Source organism: Pyxicephalus adspersus, chromosome 4, assembly GCF_032062135.1.
Source record: "Pyxicephalus adspersus chromosome 4, UCB_Pads_2.0, whole genome shotgun sequence".
Classification (NCBI taxonomy): Eukaryota; Metazoa; Chordata; class Amphibia; order Anura; family Pyxicephalidae; genus Pyxicephalus; species Pyxicephalus adspersus.
In genome coordinates, this window is record NC_092861.1 from 36,249,383 (window position 1) to 36,270,612 (window position 21,230).

Here is a 21,230-nt window from a genome sequence, read left to right on the forward strand (position 1 = left end):
ATTTGTCTAGACATGTCACAAAAACTGAATAACTATAAATATGAATGGTGGTCCTTTCAAGGCAAAACTTTAAACAATAGAGAGCATTTCAGTGAAATATCCATCTGTAGTAACTGCACCAATATTTTACATATATTAGAATACATCCTGCTTGCAGCAGACACAATGGTGACAACTGAGCTTCTTGCTCAGTAAATCTCTGGTGATTTACAGTTATGTAAGGATACACACGTGACAACTCACTAATACTTATGTGTGTAACTTTGTTGTTTTTGATCAAAAAAGCAGCTGGATTAGAGGTAGACAGATACTGAAAAAAACAGACATTGCTTGTTTCCTTTTTTCCATAATTGCATCAGGGTCAGGCAAGGACTGCGACGGTTCTCTAATTGTCTCATTTAAACTGCTATTTGTCTTGATTTTGTAAGTAAAAGAAACATCTGAAGGTACATTCATCCACATAAAACCTTCTATTTACCAGTATTAAATGTAATATAAATAGTAATATATACTGCTGGATAAACCTTTTTAAGATGGAAATGCGTAAGTCAACATATTTAACATATCAGCCTATCCTTTCCTAACCTTTTTACCTCAAGAAACCCTTAAAATAATATTCATGTTCTGGGGAACCCCTGCTAAATCCAATAAATTGGGGGTCAGTGGGAAAAACCTCCTTCACTGGTGGCCAATGGAAAAAAAATTTCCACCCTAAAGTGGTAGATAAAATAACAGCTTTATCGACAACTAAAACATCATCAGAGTCATGGAGCTGGTTATGAAGTGGCATTGCCCCTGGAACTTTGCAGCCATCAAAATGGAGATCAATCAGCCACAGTTCAAAGAATCCCTAACAGCCTCTGGAGGAACTCTTGGGTTCCATAATACCCTAGATGAAAACAGCTGGATTAGACATTAGATTTAAAAAAAACATTGATTCTAATAAAAATGAAAAGCTAGAGCATATTGATATTTGAATCATGTATTGTTCAAACAAATTTGTTGATCAAGCAGCCGCTTGTGCTGTATAATTTTAGTCTTAAGCATTCCACAACCACCAATCAGTTGGAGTGTTACTATAATATCACGGCAGGTACTGCTCTCAAACAACAATTCAATCAGATTGTTCCCTGCAAACCATTTTAACTTCATGGCTCTACTGTAAAGCTACGTACACACTTCCAATTATTATCGTTGGAAAACGAACGACGAACGTTCCTGCACGATATACACGAACGATCGTATAGCACCGATCCTGCACATAGAGGTAACGACATGAACGTTCGTAGATATTGTACACACAATAGATACGATCGTTTGAGCGATAGAGGAACTATGTGCACGACAGGAAAGTGAACGGACGTTCGTTCATCACGCATGCTCTGAACATGGACGATCAACGAACGACCGTACACACGAACGATGTTCAACGATCGTCGTCCAATCCGATCCGTCGGTCCGGTCGTTCGTTTCCAGCGACTTTCCTCGTTCGTCGGCGTCGTTGGTTACTTTTTTACGAACAATTTTTTGCCCAATCGATCGTTCGTCGTTCGATTGGAACGATAAAAATTGGAAGTGTGTACGCACCTTAAGGGAAGCTGGGGGAGCATGTATTGATGGGGAGGACTCCTATTTAAACAAGCAAAAGGGTAGTAATACAGGTTTATTATCAATAAGAAACTGATATCTTTACCTGGTAGTGCACCCTCTTGTAGTTCCGTATGTTATCAAATAAATTCATATTCAATTCAAATAAAGTCATATGCACAATATACAGGACTATACCATTGACTGTTGTACAGTAGGCATTAGGGTAGAAAGCAGTTGGCTATGTCAGAATTTTTGTGGCATCATGTGTCTAGCTTCCCCCCTTTATTACTATGCAGGCCTTGAGAGTCATACATCTGATCACATCTGTACTTTCAACCAACATATAAAAGTCTAATATTCACATTTGTATACTGAAGTTAAGGGGTAAGGAATCATTTGTTATTTTGAACCGCAGACCTGTCTGACTCTCTGCCCCATGCATTATGGGGTAAGTCAGTTATGGCCATTAGGTAAAATTACTGGAAATGGTTAGCCCTTTGATTGGGTTTAGTAGGTTGTCAAGCATCTGATAAACCAGCAAGACCCACTCATATTACCTTGAGCTAGCTGGTACAGTCAAAGGCATGAACGCACAGGCCTACTAGATTGCAGGGTGTTACCCTAGCTCCTAATACATCCCTTAGATCCTTGTACAAAGCAGAGTTCAGACATCATAGGCACAAGGACCATAGCCTAAGCACACAACCCTGCCATAACTTTGGACCTCTTAAAGCATAAAGAATGCATTTTCAACAACAGATTAGTTGAACCTGATGATCCTTACTAAAATGTCTTTGCACACTGCATTCCAATTCACTGGGAACACCTGAACTCAGCAAATAGGAAAGGTGTTCATACATTGCATTGTCCACCATCACGTCACAGTATAGTGTTTTTGCTAACTGCAGTTTGTAGCTGCACAACCTCATCTTAAAAAACTGTGGTAAATACAAAACAAACACTTATTAACAAGGTGATATTGTTACAAAGGTGCAATAATAAATAGCAACCAGTCAGCTCGTATTGTTTTCTTTATAATCTGGCTGTTTTAATAAGTTTTGGTAGTTGACAAGGAGTGGATGCATTACCTTTAAAAGCAGGACATTACTATGATAAACCATTTCTAAAATTCCAAGTGAGTAAAAAAAAAGGAATAATTTAACTATGCAATGATTAAGGATTTTGAAGGTAAAGTCATTTGTTGATTTGTTATTCACGTAGAATTAAATAACCTTTTTAAATTCCACAGAAATGTAAATACCTGTGGCGTGTAAGCATACTAATAATTGAAATGCATCTTCTCACTGAAGGGTTACCAATATTTTGTACTCTTCCATGCTTTTGGATGGAGAATTATTGGAAGATTCCCCTGGCATGTACATTATTAATAATTATTGGCTTCTTTGCAGCTGGCAAGTCAATCAAATAGGACTGTAATAGATTGAGAAGTACTTGTTACTCTCTGGCTGCTACTTTTGCCTTTCAGGTAGCATGAGAGCTATATTTTCACAGATCTATATTTGTAGCTTGACTTATAGAAAGTGTATCCTGACCGCCTTTTCTATTGAGGTAGCATTTCTGCTTGTAGAATTTCTGCAAATTGATCAAAGGTTTTCATCAAATAATAAAGGAAACTTAGTATTTTGTGCTATCTATATGGACACTACAATAATTATTTATTATCATTGAAGAAAAGGAATAAAGCTTGAAATAAACTGAGCTATGCTCAGCACAGTTTCACATTTAAAGTGACCTCTACTTACTCATGCCTAGTAACATAATTCATGCATGAGTGTTGGCTTTTCAGCTTGTACCGAAGCATACTGGAAGTATAGATACCAGGGTATGTTGAACTTTTGAAGATTAAAGCTGGAGGAAATTGTCAGTGATCGCAACAGTAGAATGAATGAGCTGCATACACCCATATAATAAAACAACAGCAGTTGTTCCATTGGTTGTTTGGTGATCCAGTTGGACAGATAAATGGTGTCAAGGAAGGCTGCACAAATGCTCGCCGGAGACAATCTTAGGCCAGGAAAATGTAACCTCTATGCATGTTTTTAACCATAAAGCAATGTGGTAACTCAAGGACAGGAAGTAACATAATTATTTTTCATAGGAATGCCTAATGCAAATCTATGAAATGCAAAACCTGCAAGGCAAACACATGACCTACACATGATCTAACAAGGGCTAAGTGGCCAACTGGCAATTCCAGTAGCGAGGCCCTCTCACAATCCAGATGGGGAAAAAGCAGCAGTGCATGGGCACATCTTCCACACCCACAATGACCCAATGCCTGGCACCTTGCTTACACCACTGGTTCTTAAAGAACTGGCAATTACAGATTTGACAGTGAATAGTACCAAACCGCTCACTGCCCCCCTAGTCATTCGCTATTGAGTGCTGTGAGTAGAAACTACAACCAGCGTCCCCCACCAAGCCAAAGGTTTACTGGTGTGAGGAAGTAGTTACCATACTGCAACCTGACAGCCGGTCTGAATATAGCCTTAAACTGCCACAGGAACTATATAGCAGGTTTAGATGTGTTTATTTGTGTAAATTTAAAGCAAAGAAAACGAGGAAAAGGGTCAACAGTCACATGGCTTCCCGGAATTATTTTTTCATAGTTATATTAAACCTTACAAAATTGAACATAACGAGTGCTTTTGGTCCATTCAAACATGAATCTCAGCTATGCACTGAAAAAAGTGTCAGATGCATAGTTATAATTACACACTGCTTAAGTTAATATAACACAGCTGTTAGATGTTGTCAGAAAGGAAACTAATAGCTGAACAGGCAGGAAAGTGAAAGCTTTCAGTGAAATTTCATCTTTCTATGGCTTAATTTCATATAATAGCCCTGACATTCCATTGAAATAGTCCACTAATTGTAAGGGTTTGTCCTATTACTCGGAATTGTAATTGGAAAATCCATTTGGTTGTTTTTGAGAAAAAAACATAGTGCCTAAGTGTTCCTGTTTAGACCTCATTTCTGGTATTGTATTAATAATATAATTAGTAATATTAACCTTTATTCTAATGTACTAGTACACATAGAGAGCTGTTTTTATGGTTGCAAAATGCAGCATGCAGTGTTCAATCATTGCAAAAGCTCATAAACAATTGAAAATGCCTACAAATAATCATATATGCCCCACTGAAATGAATTAGGTGACACCACTTCCCCTCCTCTGGACTCCCTGTCATCTTGCACACATCAATAAAGCGTTTGCTATGTAGATGTACCAGATACATGTCATAGTGGAGGCGCAAGCTAACTAACGAATCTCTCCCTTCTTCCTAATCTTACACCTTATGGATTTCCCTGAGTTTCTGCAATGAGTCTGTCCTCTGGGCTATATAATGCTGTCCCACTGTCTGTACCCTTCACCAGTGATTGCATTTAGTTTCATAAACTGCATTTGTTGCCCTACTTTCCCTTTTCCGCTGTCTCAACCCTTGCCTCACCTTTGACCTCGTACTTAACTTTCACATATCTCACCTGGATAAATGACGTCTGTATATGGCCCTTGGCTTTGTGTTCCGACTTGCTCCTGGCTCTGTGATTTGGCTCGTGATTTTTCCTTACAGCTTAGTCCTTCCTTGGTGGACCCCTCAATTTTTTTCAACCTTTGTCTTTCTAGACACCATCCTATGTGTACTCAAGTCCTGGAGGCAGCCTCCCAAATTCTTCCTACTAGCCTCCCAAATTCTGCAAGGGCTATGTGAAGAATACAGCAATGGATTAGGGTATTGGCATCTTGGTAAACATTGATGCTGAACAATAACTTCATGGCAACATTTTTTTACATTGCGTCTTCTAATTCTGCAAATCCTGAATGCCTGGCTGTCATGCTGGTAATCAAATCCACAGACTTTCCATCCAAAAATACAGATAAGGAATTCCGACATTACACTAATGTTCCTGATCAAACTCATTTTAACTGAGTGTTAAAGCCAGCAGGTCAGAAATGGCAGACACAAAAAGTTGCATTACTCTGCAATATCCCATAATGTACACAGGTTTTTGTTTTGATACCTCCTGATGAGCAAAGTCTGCTGCATTTACGCCACTGGGGTCCATCTGTTTGTCCATGTGGAAAATAAAATGCCTTTATCAGAACATACAACTCATCCAGACTCTGCTCTCTGGGGGGCTATTTATCATGAGCCCCTGCTTTTCCAGCTCCTACGTACACCAGGAACAATGCTGACTATCTTGTAAAATGGTAATTCAGCATATTTGGTTCATTAAAAATACTAAACATGTCAATCATAGGGCATAATTTATGACATCATACAATTCATGAGAAGCAAAACTGGGGTAATTTCCCTGTAGTGTATACTTGACATGGGGAAAGACAACATGGATGGTGACACAGAATGCTTCAGCATAAATATATTAAAGAGTCCCATATAATGGGATATTATGCTCTTTTAAAGATTTTTATTCTAGCTGCTGGTTAAGTACAGACCTGAATTAATCATATATACATCCACATGAGATATATCTACACAATTATACTTAAAGCTTAATTAAAGAAAATCTTTCACTTGCCAACTGTCACTCAGCACGTTTCCAAATTTAAGAGTAAATACTTTTGTTAGTTTTTTTATTGCTAGCAAGGCATCTTTTTGGAATGAGAAACTTTGTCCTTAATGTTAACTTTGGCCAGACTATGGAAATTCAAAAATATGAATATTCTAAACAAGTCAGAATTTAGCTTAAAACAAGCCTTCAAAGACCTTTGTAGATGTAGGGACTATGAAGAAATTCAATCTAGAACGTCATGTCTTAGCAGTTGTCTGAAAAGCAAAATCGACCTAACTTTATGTTTCGTTATTTGATGATATATCAATGATATATATACAGCACAAAAATAACCGGGGGTTTCAAATGCTTGTTAGAAATATATACTTACTGCCCATGACCGGCCTGACCAAAGGTTTAATTTAGGGTTGTAGAGAAATGCTTCTTGACTTCCACTGACCTCTGTAATGTTTCAGTAAATAATTTAGTTTCCCCTATTCATCTTTTTTCTTCTAATCACTAAGTTGACAATAGGTAAAAGATAACCCCATTTTATATATGTTTGCATAATGCTATACAGCTTAAATATACAATATACTTCAACAGGGCTGAAATGGGAAACATGCTTATAATAACAGGCAATGGGGCAGTATCAGATAACAGCTTAACTAAAAGCAGAAAAAGCTTGTACAGGAAGTAGTCAAAAGCCCTTATCCATAAAAAGCAAACAAAAAGAACACTTGAAAACATACCCAAAAGTTTAAAGATAACACTAATCTGTAAAGTATGTACAACAAAGACCAGTTTTACAAACCAATAAACCCATATCTGGCAATAATGGGACTATCCATGGGGTAATCAACTGATTGGTATTCACTGGAGCAGCAGTCGCCAACCTTTCGGACCTCACGGACCACTAAATTTTTATTTTAAATCCAGCAGACCATTAATATGAATTTTTTAAAAAAAGATAAATACATTTGTAAAATAATGATCTTCCTAATGGTGCCTGATGAGGACTGTAGAGGCTCTGATTAGTAATATTATTGTTACTATTATCATTAATTGCATTATCTTTGGTATTACTAAAGAAATCCAAAATATTTGTTTGCTTTTTCTCACTCATTATGGGTGTATTTAATTTGAATCTAAGACCAAACAAGAAATGATAGTTATCAAAGTCAAACTATTTGATGTCATTAAATTTAACAGTTAAAGAAAATACACAGTTAAGGTCATACTTACCTAAAAGAGCATCTGAGAAATAAACAAATAAAATATTCAGATGAGAATCGGTATTCGTGGAGCGGGGTGACTGTTGTAATAGTGGAAACAATACTGAAGCGTACGGCTCGGCAGCGGTTGCCTCATACAACATAAGACTACACTGACATCACACTGCGCCTCCCTTGTTTTTCCGTCCCTAGGACAGTTTGCCAATTTAGTGCAACATAAAAGGAAAAAATTGATAATTGACAAAAATTGAAATTGTCATTCACAATATAGGAATTTAGTAGAATAAGATCTTTGTTTAATAATTAATAAAACATAAAAACTGCAAATAATGTCTACATTTTTCTGTGGACCACCAAAATGTTCATACAATGATCTTTCTGCAATGATGCATTAAATGTTCAACAAAAATGATTCATTTCTTCAGAACTGATACTATGATCATCATGACAACCTAAAATAACAGCAGACACCTAAGCAAGTAATTTAATGAACTGTTTTTTTTTCTACAACTGTTATTTTTTACTGGGAGTCCTTGTTTTTGCATGGACCCCTAAACATTTGTATCTAGCCCTAAGAAAAACAAACAATAGGCTGGAAAATCCTACATCAAAGGCAATGATGGAAAAATACAGGAAGTAACAATGATTGCAGTAAACTAAACACATTAAAAAGGAAAAAAAAACAGCACAATGAACAATATTTGTGTATTCAATACTTTTATATCTGGAACAATTTAATCAGGCTGCCTTTCACCTATGTTCCTTGTTGAGTTCTGTAATCCAATGGAATACAGAGTACAGTTGGTCACTATGTGCAAGGCTGGTTGTCTCATGTAAATGCTACATGCAATTTTCATACACTGCAATTGACACGTATTACCACCCTAAAAAAATGCACCAGCACTATTTTGTCCAGCTCATGGCAAAGTAATGCAATGAAATAATGGCAATGCTGTGCACAGTATGGGGTGAATGGTGGCTGAAAGCACTGATAGGTTAATGGCACCTGTCAAAGGTTGGCATACATAAAGCAGCAAGTGAATAATCAATTTTTGAAAGTTAATGTTGGGTAAGGGACTCTGACAATGGTTCACAGCATCTCTGGAAGAACAGAAGTGTTCAGAACATAGGAATTTAACTCAGTTTCTAATCTTAATGACTGCAAATGTCACCATACCCTCCTCTAGAAATTATATATATATATATATATATATATATATATACATACATATATACACATATATATATATATATATATATATATAAAACACTTTTTTAAACAATTTGTGCATACTAGCCAACTCATACTGAGCATATACTAATGTTCAAATATTACAAAAAATTAGGGGCTTCCAGATCCCTATCTGTACATCAATAAACATATATATATATATATATATGTGTGTGTGTGTATAAATATGTATATATTATATATAAAGAATGGGGAGTGAGAGAGGGAGAGAGAGAGAGAGAGAGAGAGAGAGAGAGAGAGAGAGAGAGAGACCTATTTATCAAATACAATACAACTTTACAATTTTAGATAAGTGCTACAATAACAATGACAAAAACGTGGTGCAAATACACCTTTATACCTGTACTATTACCATACACATATGAATTAAACAGGGACAATTTGCAATGATTACATCTACTTATCCATTTAGCGAATGTACTCATCATTTTACCTTTTCTTTAATGTATGTATTTCTATCATTCTTACCATTATCTGCAACACCACTTTGTACAGTTCCACAAGCCAAGATGGTGCAATATAAATCATTATTAATAAATAAATAATAAATAACTCAGCTTTGTGGTCCCAGGACAATGGAAATAAATTAGCTCTGCAAATGAATGAAAAGTGTCTTCTGCAAAGATTGAATTCTTTGCGCCTCAATAGGCACACGTCAAGGTTCATTTCTTGGCTTACATAATGCAAACGGAGACTTTCCCCAGCCCCGAAACCATTACTATTCCTCACTGCATCTGTCTCATTTGCCTAGAGTTGGCATGAGAAAAATTGGCATGCAATTTGTGTCACAGCAGCATTGAGCAGCATAGCTTTTAGTCCCAGAACTCATTAACCCATTTCTATCTAAAAAAAAAAAAACGGCTTGCTGGCACCAAGGACAAGAAATTAAGACTGTAACTTAGCTTTGTAAAAAAAAAATGTCTTCCCATGTACATGAACAATCTACGATATACTCCCTTGATAATGTCTTTGGCCAGCTTAAGATTATATGTGCTGAACTTCTGGCAGGTAATAAAAGACTGGCCAGTTAAGTAGCTAATAAAGTCCTTATGTGCTATTCTACAATCATCATTAATGAAGGGCGCTGACCTCAGTGAACATTTCCCAGAAATAAAAGGAGATGGAGGAGAGGGTGATTCTGTACAACCTGGGAAGAACTCACCGAGGCAAGTGAAACAGTGCACAAATACACATAAACCAAGAGGGCTATATGGTATAAAATGTGCTGGCAGCTGTCATCTTTACAGCAAGCAGTTAATGAGTGTACATACAGCTGTTCCTGTTTTCTCTTCAATTCATGTCTTTTTAAGTTTTTATTTTTTTCCGATTAGATCTTTCCTATTGGACTTTGGTAATTGACCCCTAAGCTGTGTGCACAGGACAGATAATTGCCGTCAATGATATATCAACCTGAGCAGAAATCTAGCATGTGTACAGCTGTCCGCTGACACAGTTTAGTTATGTGCCCTGGCCGATCAACAAAACAACCATGCGCGTTGTAACTTCCCTTGAAGAGGGACACATAGAGATGTTTCCCACTTATCCCAAACCCCTTCCTCCACAGAACTGAACACTGTGAGCCTGATTTATTAAAGCTCTCCAATACTGGAGAGAATAACTATCATGGGAGAACCTAGGTGATCCAGCCAATCTGAAATGCAACTAGTCATAGATTGAAAATGTTTGCCAACTAATAGCAAATAATTTTTACGAAAGCCGTGATTTGCTGAATTACCCAGGTTCACCCATAATAGTCTATTTTCTCCAGTTTTGGAGAGCTTTGACAAGTCAGGTCCATTGTCACTTCCTCCTACAATAAACAATCCACATGCTCACATTTTTTTTTATATTTAGTTCCACTTTATTACTTGCACCTACACTTTACCCCTTTATCGCCATGCCATATTTGCCCTATATTTACAAGTGATAATAATTACAGACTGTCACTATAACAAAAATATATTTCCTGATTTGCTAACTCTTCCTGCAATCAATGCTGCTCAGAAGAATATTCGGTGGGAATACTGTAAAGTCTGTGAGACACAGTGACTCAGAGCTTCTCCATCTTACTTTAACCAGCTAAGGACACATAAAACAAGGCCTGCATGGCATGTGTTTACTGGTAATGATACATCAGCCACATCCAATATTCAGAACAAGAAGTGCATCCACAATAAATGCAATATGTCCCCATTACTGTTTTATAGAACAATAAATATTTGGAGTTGAGATCTGTAAATCTCAGTAATCACTTTCAGGGCTCAAATGAACCGTCTGCTTGTCTGTACTGGAGAGACCTACCCAAGTTAAAACTATTTTTAAATCTTCAGACCATGCTAAAGTGCCGAGCAGACAAACATTTAGCTAACACAAGCATCATAAACAGTACAAACAGCCTGAAGACAAATTGGTGCCTGACATTTTTGTGATTAAACAGTTCTGGATAACCATGCGTACCATTAACAAGAAGAGGACTGTGAAAGGGTACTATTGTTCAAATTAAAAATGTCAAAAAGTCAACATAAAGAAAGAACTGCATCAGTTTTGATCACTGTTGTTATTTGGTATGAATTCCAGAATCCTCTTTAAATATGATAGGAAATGTACAGTGCTGCCTAATATGTTTGCGCTATATAAATATTTTTATTGATAATAATAATAACAACAAGAATAAATATAATAATAATAATAATAATAATTGCCATTCCATGTGCACCTAAGAAGAACTGAACTTATTAGAAAAAATCAATGTGTATGATCCTGGCTGCCTGGAAGGAACTAACCCCCATAAAGATATGCAGGATTAATGTTATACATTAGATTGTGAGCCCCTTTGTGGGTTAGCTAGTGACATGACTATGGACTTTTGTACAGCACTGCGTAATATGTTTCCACTATATATCTAGTGTGTATTAATAATAATATAGACCTGGCAAAACAATACGGCTGAGGATCTTCAACCCAGAAGAGGACCTGATAAAGATGTTGGCACCATTGAATGAGTAAGAAGACAGGCTGTATTTGCATGCAGAATGCCCAAGATAATAATCACATGTAAACTTGAGCGTCGGTGTTTAAAAAAAGGTAACCAAATAAATGAAAGGACTGCCAGGGACAAGAATACCTGGGGAGAAAGGGCTAGATCAAGGGTAGGCAAACTCCGTCCTTTAGGCCAGATACGGCCTAGCCAGTAGTCTGTTCCGGCCTAACGTCCCCCTGGCTGATTCGGCCTAATCCCAGCAGGCAGGGGTTGGTAACCCGCAGCTCTGGACCCACATGTGGCTCTTGACCCTCCTTGCTTGGTATGCCTCCCTTCCCTATTTACCGTGGCCGGCTTTAACACTTCCGATGCCGGAGTAAGGGGACATTCCCTCTCCTCCGTATACACTGGAGAGTTGAGGGATTTTCTGGTGGGGGCCGGAGCCATCAGCGCGGGACTCGAGAGAGAGAGTCCGGCCTAGTGTGCCTTCTTGACCTCCTAAAATGGCCTAGTAGCCAAAAAAGTTTGCTTACCCCTGGGCTAGATAATACTAAATGTTTTCCATCCAGGAGATAATGTGGGCTCTATCTGACTCGCTGCAGAAGTTCACAGTGTGCCGTGAAATCAGAGTCTGGGACTAATTTAGTTACCCTGAGACTGGTAATGTTATAGTATTACAGAACACCTCCTTTCTTCTTCTACATATCATAAGGGTGTTCTGCAGCCCACAAAAATCTGCAAAAAATACTCACTGATAGCAGTCAGCAGAGGCACAGCAGGACCAGTTAGAAAAATGTTTTACTTATCAGTACAACTAAAAGTGTTTTTGTTCTATGAGATAATAATGGAGCAAATATGTTAATTGAAAACAATGGCTCAGCTTCCAATCACAATCTCCAACCTTTTTGCTTGTCATAATCCTCTCTTCTAAGGAGTGTCTAAGGGCAATTTCAGTCTCCTGGGGCTGTTGACATCACATGGGAGATAATGGCACCCAACAGCAGTGTTAGGGCTTTTATATGTCACTGGAGGCTTTTACGTGCAAGTAGAATGGACCAAATACATTAAATACCATACAATTCTATGGGAAGACATAGTGTAACATTTGGCTTTCCCCCTTATAACAAAGGGTTGTTTAGTCTACGAAGGTAGAAACCTTTCACACAGCTGTCAACCTGATCCTTTAGAAATATCTGTCAATGTTCAAATATAAATAAATGGCCCAGCTTGTGTTAGATATTGAGCTTTTTTTTATCCCAATTTCTAGCCTGTGACAGCAACTATCAACAATGACTTTATAACATTATGACACTTATCACTGACAGTTTGCTCAAATGTTGAGTTAGAATTTATTTAATAAGGACTGCAGATTGATTGTTACGTCATTAGAAACATATGGCGGATATTGGACCAGCTGATCTGTGTTTAGAGAGAAATGGGAATTACAATGGCCTCTTGTTAATTACAGAAGTACCTCACAAAGAAAACTGCATGCAGACTATCACTGAGCAAAGTGGATGTAGCACTCAGCAAACAACACCTTCACACAACAGCATGTGGAATAAAAATGTTTGAACAAGATTCTTTCAAGCATACTTCCTGAATCATATGTCCTACATTCTCCTGTTTCTAAAGAGCTCACTGTGTATGTGTGTATATATATATATATATATATATATATATATACACACACATACATATACACTGTATACACACACTGCCTTGTCAAAAAAGTCACACATTTTAATTTTTATTTAAACACCTTTAGCTTTGATCAAAGCACACATTTGCCATGGTATTGTTTCGACAAGCTTATGTAATGTTTCCATCCGGAGGTAAATTTTTCACCAAAATCTTGTATTGATGATGTTAGGCCATTAGGTTTTCTCCAGCACATACCAAAGTTTCTCAATAAGGTCTGTAAGATCCAGTAGTCAAACTATGTGTAAAGATTACGTGCCAACCACTTTCACAATTTGATCCTGTTGAAACCTAGTACTGTCGTCTTGGAATAGGTCAATGTCATTAGGGAAGAAAAACATCTATTGATGGACAAAAACTTCAGCTGACCTCATTTTTTGGGACATAATAATTGTTAAATCTGACCGATAAAGCAACCCCAGATCATAGCATTGTCCCCACAGGCTTGGGGAGTTTTAGACCAGCTGAAAAATCATAATATCCAACTGCCTAGGTATTACAGAAACATCTTCAATATTACATTTGAAACATATTTTGTAAGTGAACCAGCTTAGTACCGATAATGCTTTACATACAGTACAATATATTTAATAAAATCTTACAATTAATAAATGCAATTTCTTTTTCTCAGAACAGCCACACGGCTTGTAGAACATTGGGAAATATGGAAACATTTATGGTATTAATGAATTATACCAAGCGTGGACTGCTGTGCTAGATGCAAACACACTAAAATGTATTTATTGGAAGGTATAAAACAATGCAAATGGACAGGGATCCCTACAGCTAGGTTCAGAGGAGCATTTTTTTTGCAAGCTGTACCACTGCACTTAACTGCCCCTAAAAAAGGTTAATTTTGGAACTAATGGTTTTTTTTAAAGACTTTCGCTCTGCAGGAGCCTTGCTGAATGTTTTTTCAATACTATAGGCAGCATCCAAGAGCAGTAAACAAGTCCAACCATCTACAAAAAAATTGTAATGACATAAAAAGTAAGAAAAAATGCACTGATGGCATCTACAGGCAAATGCCTGCAAAAATGTTTACAAATGCATACAAATGCATCCACACGTTGAATATTTGTCGTTAGAAAGGACTAAATGAGTGCTGTACATACAGAGCTGTTCTGCTTTATGGAGAGGGGAGGGGGGAGAACGACACAGCGACACCCCACTGTGCTATCTCCCCTGCACTTGTATTACGATTGTTCGTCGTTCGTGGATCAGCCAGGACGGATCCATAAACGATGTTGGATGTTGCTGTACACACACCAGATTCTTGTCTGATACTAGCTCCGAGGCGATTATCGGATGAGACATGTAATGGAATTGCCAGTAGGCACCCTGGAGCGGAAAACACTGCGCTTTTTTTACTGCTAGTCTGAATTTATCTTGGATGCTTTATACAAAAGATAAAGAAACTCATACTGATCTGATTTATTGACATCTGCAAAGCTTTTGCTACTTAGCTCATGGCAAACAGCTAAATACTGTACACAATTTAGATATGCAAATGGTAGCTTTATTATTTCTGTCCATCCAGTCCTGTAATTATCAGAACCCTGCTAGACAGCAGGGTGATGACCTGACTTCAACCTAACACAGCTAGATCAGCTTATGACTGGTCAGTAAAAAGACCAATAGGGTTATCAGATTCAGATATAAGATTCCCTTTAAAATAGATTGAAATATATTTTAGTAATACATAACTGTTTTTATAACTTCTAATGTAAAGGTATTGAATCCAAAAGAGCATGTATCATAACACGTCTACTTTTAATTTAAACCTTACAGCCATTACTTACGCTAGCACCTTATTCTGTGCAATGAAATTGAATCCATTGCTTGCACTATATATATTTAATGCAATGGGAGAGTCCACTACACAGCTGGCACACTTTGCAGTACACCATGACGCAATGACTGGGCTAACACTCAGAGATGAGCAGCTGACAGCACACTGTTAACATACCACAAATGCAAGCCCGATTCATTTCCATGATCTCATCAATTATTACAGGAAACCAAAAAGGTCTGAAACATGATTCACATGACCAGTTAATTATGGCAGAGTGACGCCCACTTCTATTTTACTCCCCATCATAACACAGCATCTTTGCCAGTATAGCAATTAACACATACAGTGCAATTCAGCAAATGCTGGCCCGCTGACAGTGCTGACAAACTGGCTCCAGCTCATCATGATTAGACTAAACTCCTTGTTTGTGACCCCATTCAGCATGACTGCTTATTCCGTTGCTTTGGTCTTGTAAAATCTGACTTGTCTCTGCTGCAGACATGCCATCACATAAGCATTTCACTATGGAAATGTTTGTACAGTTTCTAGTTTATGCTAACTACTTATGAACTAAGTTTAATTACAACTATTATGGGAGAAATACAAGAAGTCACACTGCTGGCCTCTTCTGTTGGAAAATGCTAGTTCCATGAATACCAGCTGGTAGTTTGGCTAACATTTTGTAAAGCATATAATGATAATTGCTTCATAATGCTAATGAGTGAGATACCATGAGGCCAACCTACTTATAGAGTTTATTGGGCATTACTATACTGGTGCTTATGGTTGTTATTAAAAATCCAACCACTACAACTCATTCTTCATATAAAACTCTCTTGAACGGAAGATACTTTCTACCAAAGTATTTGGCAATCAAAAACCTAAAATCAATTTTTTTAGGTTTGAACTGAACTGGTACTATTCATGGAAAACACCATACATAAATACAATACAAAGCTATTACTAATGTTATTGGAAAGCACGCTTGACCGGCTTTAATTAAAAGTTGACATGTCCATTGGATGTTGGATTGTCTGCTAAGGTCATTGTGACATCATAAGCTCTGTATTGAGTTTTTTATCTTGTACAGAACTCTGACCTACACAGACCAAAACCAAAGACAAGAGAATTAGTTTGCTATTCACATGTTAATGATTCACCTATGTTTGCAAACACAAAGGCACTTCCTAAATCCTTGCATGAAAATTGCTTGTTGTAATAGGGTGACTTGTCAAGGGGGAGGGGGGGAAACTAATTGGGACCACACAAAAACTTCCGGCATTTTAAACTCTTACTAAACCTTAAGATAACTACAACTACATTTTTTTTTGCCTTACCAGTGCTTGGTAAGATGGCTGTATTAGTTTTAACTTTTCTGAACATGTTGACATTGCCAGAAATTCAGTAACCTTGCAATTTCCTGTGAGCTGTAAAAAACAAAAATATCTTCTGTAATCCCCCCATATCCATGTTCACTCGGCGTTACAGCCCTGGTTCCTCCATAGATACAGTGAAGGAGTAAGCATATCATCTCAAGAGTAGAAATGTGTTATCCACAGACTTACCAAGGAAAAATAAAGGTATATAGCCTGAAAAGAAGAACACTTACAGGGGCATTGTATTTATTTCTTATTTAGAGGTTTTAGGTATGGTTTGAGATGTCCATAAACAAACAAATTGCCACAAGAGACCTTCTATCATGATGTTCAACTCTGGTGTAAACTCCTGGCAACTTTCAGGACCAAAAGACATTCTCCCATTATGGACTATCTAACGCTATGAAAATGTCACACATCATTGAATTTCCTGATCGGGCAAATGTCTTCCCCCAAAGTAAGCCAGTACTGGGACTGAATTCTCCTTGTCAAGCTGTGCCACCCCTTCCTACTTTATTGCCTGAACAGAACAATGAATGTGACCTGAGCCCCTGCAGACACCATGAGATGTTTGTATCATACATATATGTGTGGCGGTTCTTTGATGTCTATGTGAGTATTCCAAGAACTTTCTTGCACTTGGAACAATTGCTACCACTGAACACTAGCAGTAAATGATACCGCCAGCCCCCTGATCGGCATGGATAGCTTAATCTCCTGCAGATCAGGCCACCTGCACTAAAGAAGCAGTTTTAGGACATCTGACCTCTTCAGCTTTAGAACACTCTGAACAAAGAAAGGTCACTTTCAATTGGGTGTTCTTTTTGTAAATTGCTTTGGTATGCTTCGCTAAGGTTAGTATTTGGAATCTTGAGTTTGGTGGGCTACATCTACAGACTTGAACTGAATTTGGGTTTTGTTACCAGCTTTGTGGTTGTTCAGGTGAGCCTAATCCTTTCTAAAATGGTCCATCCGCACCATGGTAGCTGAGGACACATAAAAGGTGTGATATCCAGTTGTACTGTTTGGGAAAACACATCAACATGTTACTGAAACCTCAACGGGGTCAATTGTGGTAACAGATTTATTGTACATCCCCTACTATGTAAAACACTAAAATGCATTCTACTCATTCTGGCACGTTGCAGACCCATTAACAAATGCTGCCAAGTTAAAGTGAATTGACAATTTAGAAGAGTCTCTGCTTTGTCAAGAGCATAGTACTGCATTATACTGCAAGCTCTGACATGTGCTGTATGGGATCCACAAACACCAAGAAAAGGAGTATATGCAAGCCATTGCTCGGACTTACTATGTAGAATGCATTCTATCCAATTAGTTCTGCTGACTAACCCTTCAGCTTTACTCTTCATTACAATAATATGCAGGAAGACAGCCACAATTGTGTTCAGTGACGGGCTTGGTATTCATTTAACCATATCAATTATTACATAAAAGGGTTCCTGAATAAAAGAAATCATTTACTTCCAGTAAAGCGTTTTGTAGGTAATTGCAATAAGTTAGATATCGCAGGTTTATTGTGATCATGGTGTGTCAAACTATCAAGAGCACGTGCTATAAGTCGCACCTGGAATTCTTATCGCAGTTCCTCTTCCAGATTAATATGACTTGTTGAGCACTTTGACAAACCTAAATATGTAACACTGTACATTTGCAGTCTACCAATGTATGTGGTTACAATATTCTGTACACTGTCATACCAACCTCCTTTCTCCATTGGCCCAAATGGCAATCGCCCCGAAACCATCAATACACATCAGGGAATACATGATGAACAGTGTCAAGTGCTTTCTCCAAAATTGAATTTGATGTCTATTCACTGTTCAGCTTTTATGTAAACACTGGAGGTGGTTTTTACATACCAATTGTTAACGCTCACTATAAGACAACTATTACTATTAAAGTTTTCCCATAAAGCCCATTTATGTCAGCTTTGATGAGGATTGAGTTGCAGGAGCAATGTTCTGAAACTTGCTGCCCATTCTACCCCATGGCCCTATTCACACCGGTGCTGTGCAAGCTTCAGGGGATGGAAAAACACAATGAATGCGGCAGCACGCTAGCAAATTCTCAGACAGGCCCATTCTACTGTGTGTGGGCCATGCTGAAAGCTGCAGGTCATTACTTCTACTGCATTGTTGTAAAATGTTCTTTACAGAACCAATTCTTTAGATTTCATGGTATATGGGCTATTTTCACTTGTAGTCATTCCCGTGTTCTCCTTATGGCCCTGATTTATGAGGCTGGAGAGGATGACCTTTCATCAGTGAAGCTGGGTGATCCAGCAAACCTGGAATGGATCTGGTCCAGGATTGAAATCATTTGCTAACAAATAGCAAATGACTTTTAAGAAATCGAGTTCACCCAGCTTCACTGATGAAAGTCTTAGTGAGCATTAAAAAGGGCTTATATGTGTATGAGTTTCATCAGAATCTCTACTCAGTGTTCAGGAACATACAGATAGCATAGGAAATTCCCCGAGGCCTCTATTGCTGACCTTCTGCAAATGCTAGTTGTCTGACACTAATACTGATCATCTGATGTTAGGGCTACTATCGTAGAACAATAATACAGAAAATAAAGTGTAGTCAGAACTCTTGATTGCTATTGCTAAGTGCGCTGACTAAAAGACATCAGATCAGCATGGCAGCCAGGCAAACAGCATTTTTAGGAGACATCAGCAATGGCAGACTGTAGGTTTTCCCACAGTACAGGTAATTTGTGATATAATTATTAGATACTAGATGTGTGCGGATCTTTGTCCCATACTTGAAAGTTTATATGCTTAATATTATCTCAATGCAGAACTAAATCCTAAAACTGGAAAATGTGATGTCTCAGCAGGAAAATCCCACAGCTATCCCATGCTTTATGTCATAATTGTACAGTAAATGGGTCATTTGTATTTGGTGCATGACAACGAAGTTCAGAATTATGGATCTTTGGAAGAACAACAGTCATCTGTGTGTGTGTTACACTAATGTTTGTGCTTAAACAGGAAATCAGATTACACATAGTTCCAAAGAATGGATAAATTACTATTACCAGTAAACAACATAATATACGGTGACTATAATAAAAGTATGAAATGAAAATACTTTGTTGTAATTGAAAGTTACTAAATGAAAGTCATTGGCTTTATTAGAAAACAGAAAAATTGTGATTCCAATGTATTCCTGATTGTAATGTCATAGAGCAACACAAATGTCCACTTGTATTGTGTAGATTGAACTGCTTGTCATAACCTCCCAAGGAGGCACCACAACACTTTATTTATCTAGCTGACCTCTGCTGATGCTGAACTCAAAATTGTCATAGAATTCCACACGTATGACTTAAACCAGGCATCGCCAACCTTATTCTCCAAGCTGCCTTTTACAAAGCACTCCAATGTCCAATTTGCTGCAGGACAAGTGCTGGAAATAATGGATAATTGCAGCCCCGGTTCAATAAGCAGCACACAATTGTCATTATGTATTGCTCCTTGGAAGAATAACAACTTGCCTGAAAGGTCTGCTAATATGCCACCTACCGTGTACCCTCACTACAATGGAGGGTAACAATGTCAATGACCATTGGAAATCCACTAAGGAATTTCTAGAGAGGGCATAAACTCTAAGAAGTCAGCTGGAAAGATAAAATAAAGCATCACAAAGTTGATGGGACTGTTCAGCATGAAGTGCATTCAGCCATCCTAGGACACAATCAATACACATTTGGCTGTGCACAAAATGAGAAGTGTCCAAAGCCAGCCATTGGTGCAATAAACAAAGAAAACATCAGCAGTATTACTGACAACAAGAAGAGATGAACATAAACAGATATTATGATACATTGTAACAATGATGTGTGCTCCTACCTTTCTATAATCACCCAGCCTACTTCATGCTGGAGTACCACTATACAAAGCACATTGATGTTGGCTGACCTCACACAATGTCTGTTTCTAAGACAAAGGTCGTCTGATTTTGCAGAACAACCCCAAGCAAGCAATGCAGACTTGTGGCCCCAGACTGCTCCATACAAACAATGCTGACATCATAACTCCCAGTATATAAAAGGTATGTATAGAAAAGTAACACTTACCTCTTATCAGATCCACTGGGTGAAATAAAGCTCCAAATCCAAGAAAGAGTAAGAAAAAATAAAGGATCCTTGGAAAAGTACAACTCCCAGCCTGGCCACCCTTTGCAGAGGTTGGTAGTACAGCTTCCAGCCTGGGCATCCAGATAAAGTTGCTGCTGGAATGCCCCCCCAATGTAGGCACAGTGTAATACAGTTGTGTATTGTGTTCCCCCAGATCCAGGGACATCTAACTGCCTCCCCCAAAATGTTCTCTTCCCAGCAGCATGTCACAGATCAGGGCTGGCACAGCCATCCAATACACAGGCACATCTCCGGCTTCCCTTTATTTCGCCCTTTCAGTGCAGCCCTATGGGGGCAGTTTTTGCTTTGTGTTTAAAGATTACCTTTGTCGCCCCCACCGCCTGCATAGGAGAAAGAGACAGCCCAGATGGGAAGAGCCTGAACAGTGCCCCATCCTGAAAGCTGATCCCTGCTGATCTCATCACTTACACCCATCTAATCCAATGGCGGGGGAATTAGGAGCACATGGAGCCGCCCCTTCCCTGCCTCCTCTTCCAGCAGCAGCTGCCTCAACGTGCTCATACTCCCTACTGCTGGGGATTATAGTCCATCACTGCTGGGGCTCATAGTCCCTACTGCTGGGGCTTATAGTCCATCA

The 21,230-nt window shown here is 38.2% G+C and overlaps 1 protein-coding gene across 2 annotated transcripts in view; it reads right to left on the minus strand.

Annotated features, from left to right (window-relative positions):
- SPSB4 (splA/ryanodine receptor domain and SOCS box containing 4) overlaps positions 1–21,028 on the minus strand; it is a 91,225-nt gene extending 70,197 nt beyond the window's left edge. The window contains exon 1 of one of the 2 annotated variants that reach the window (XM_072407875.1): positions 20,573–21,028. The gene's annotated coding sequence lies outside the window, so the exon portion shown is untranslated. Of the gene's footprint in view, positions 1–5,097; positions 5,161–20,572 lie in introns of those variants that run through there. The other variant, XM_072407877.1, reaches the window with a different exon arrangement.
- Between the last annotated feature and the right edge of the window lie 202 nt (positions 21,029–21,230).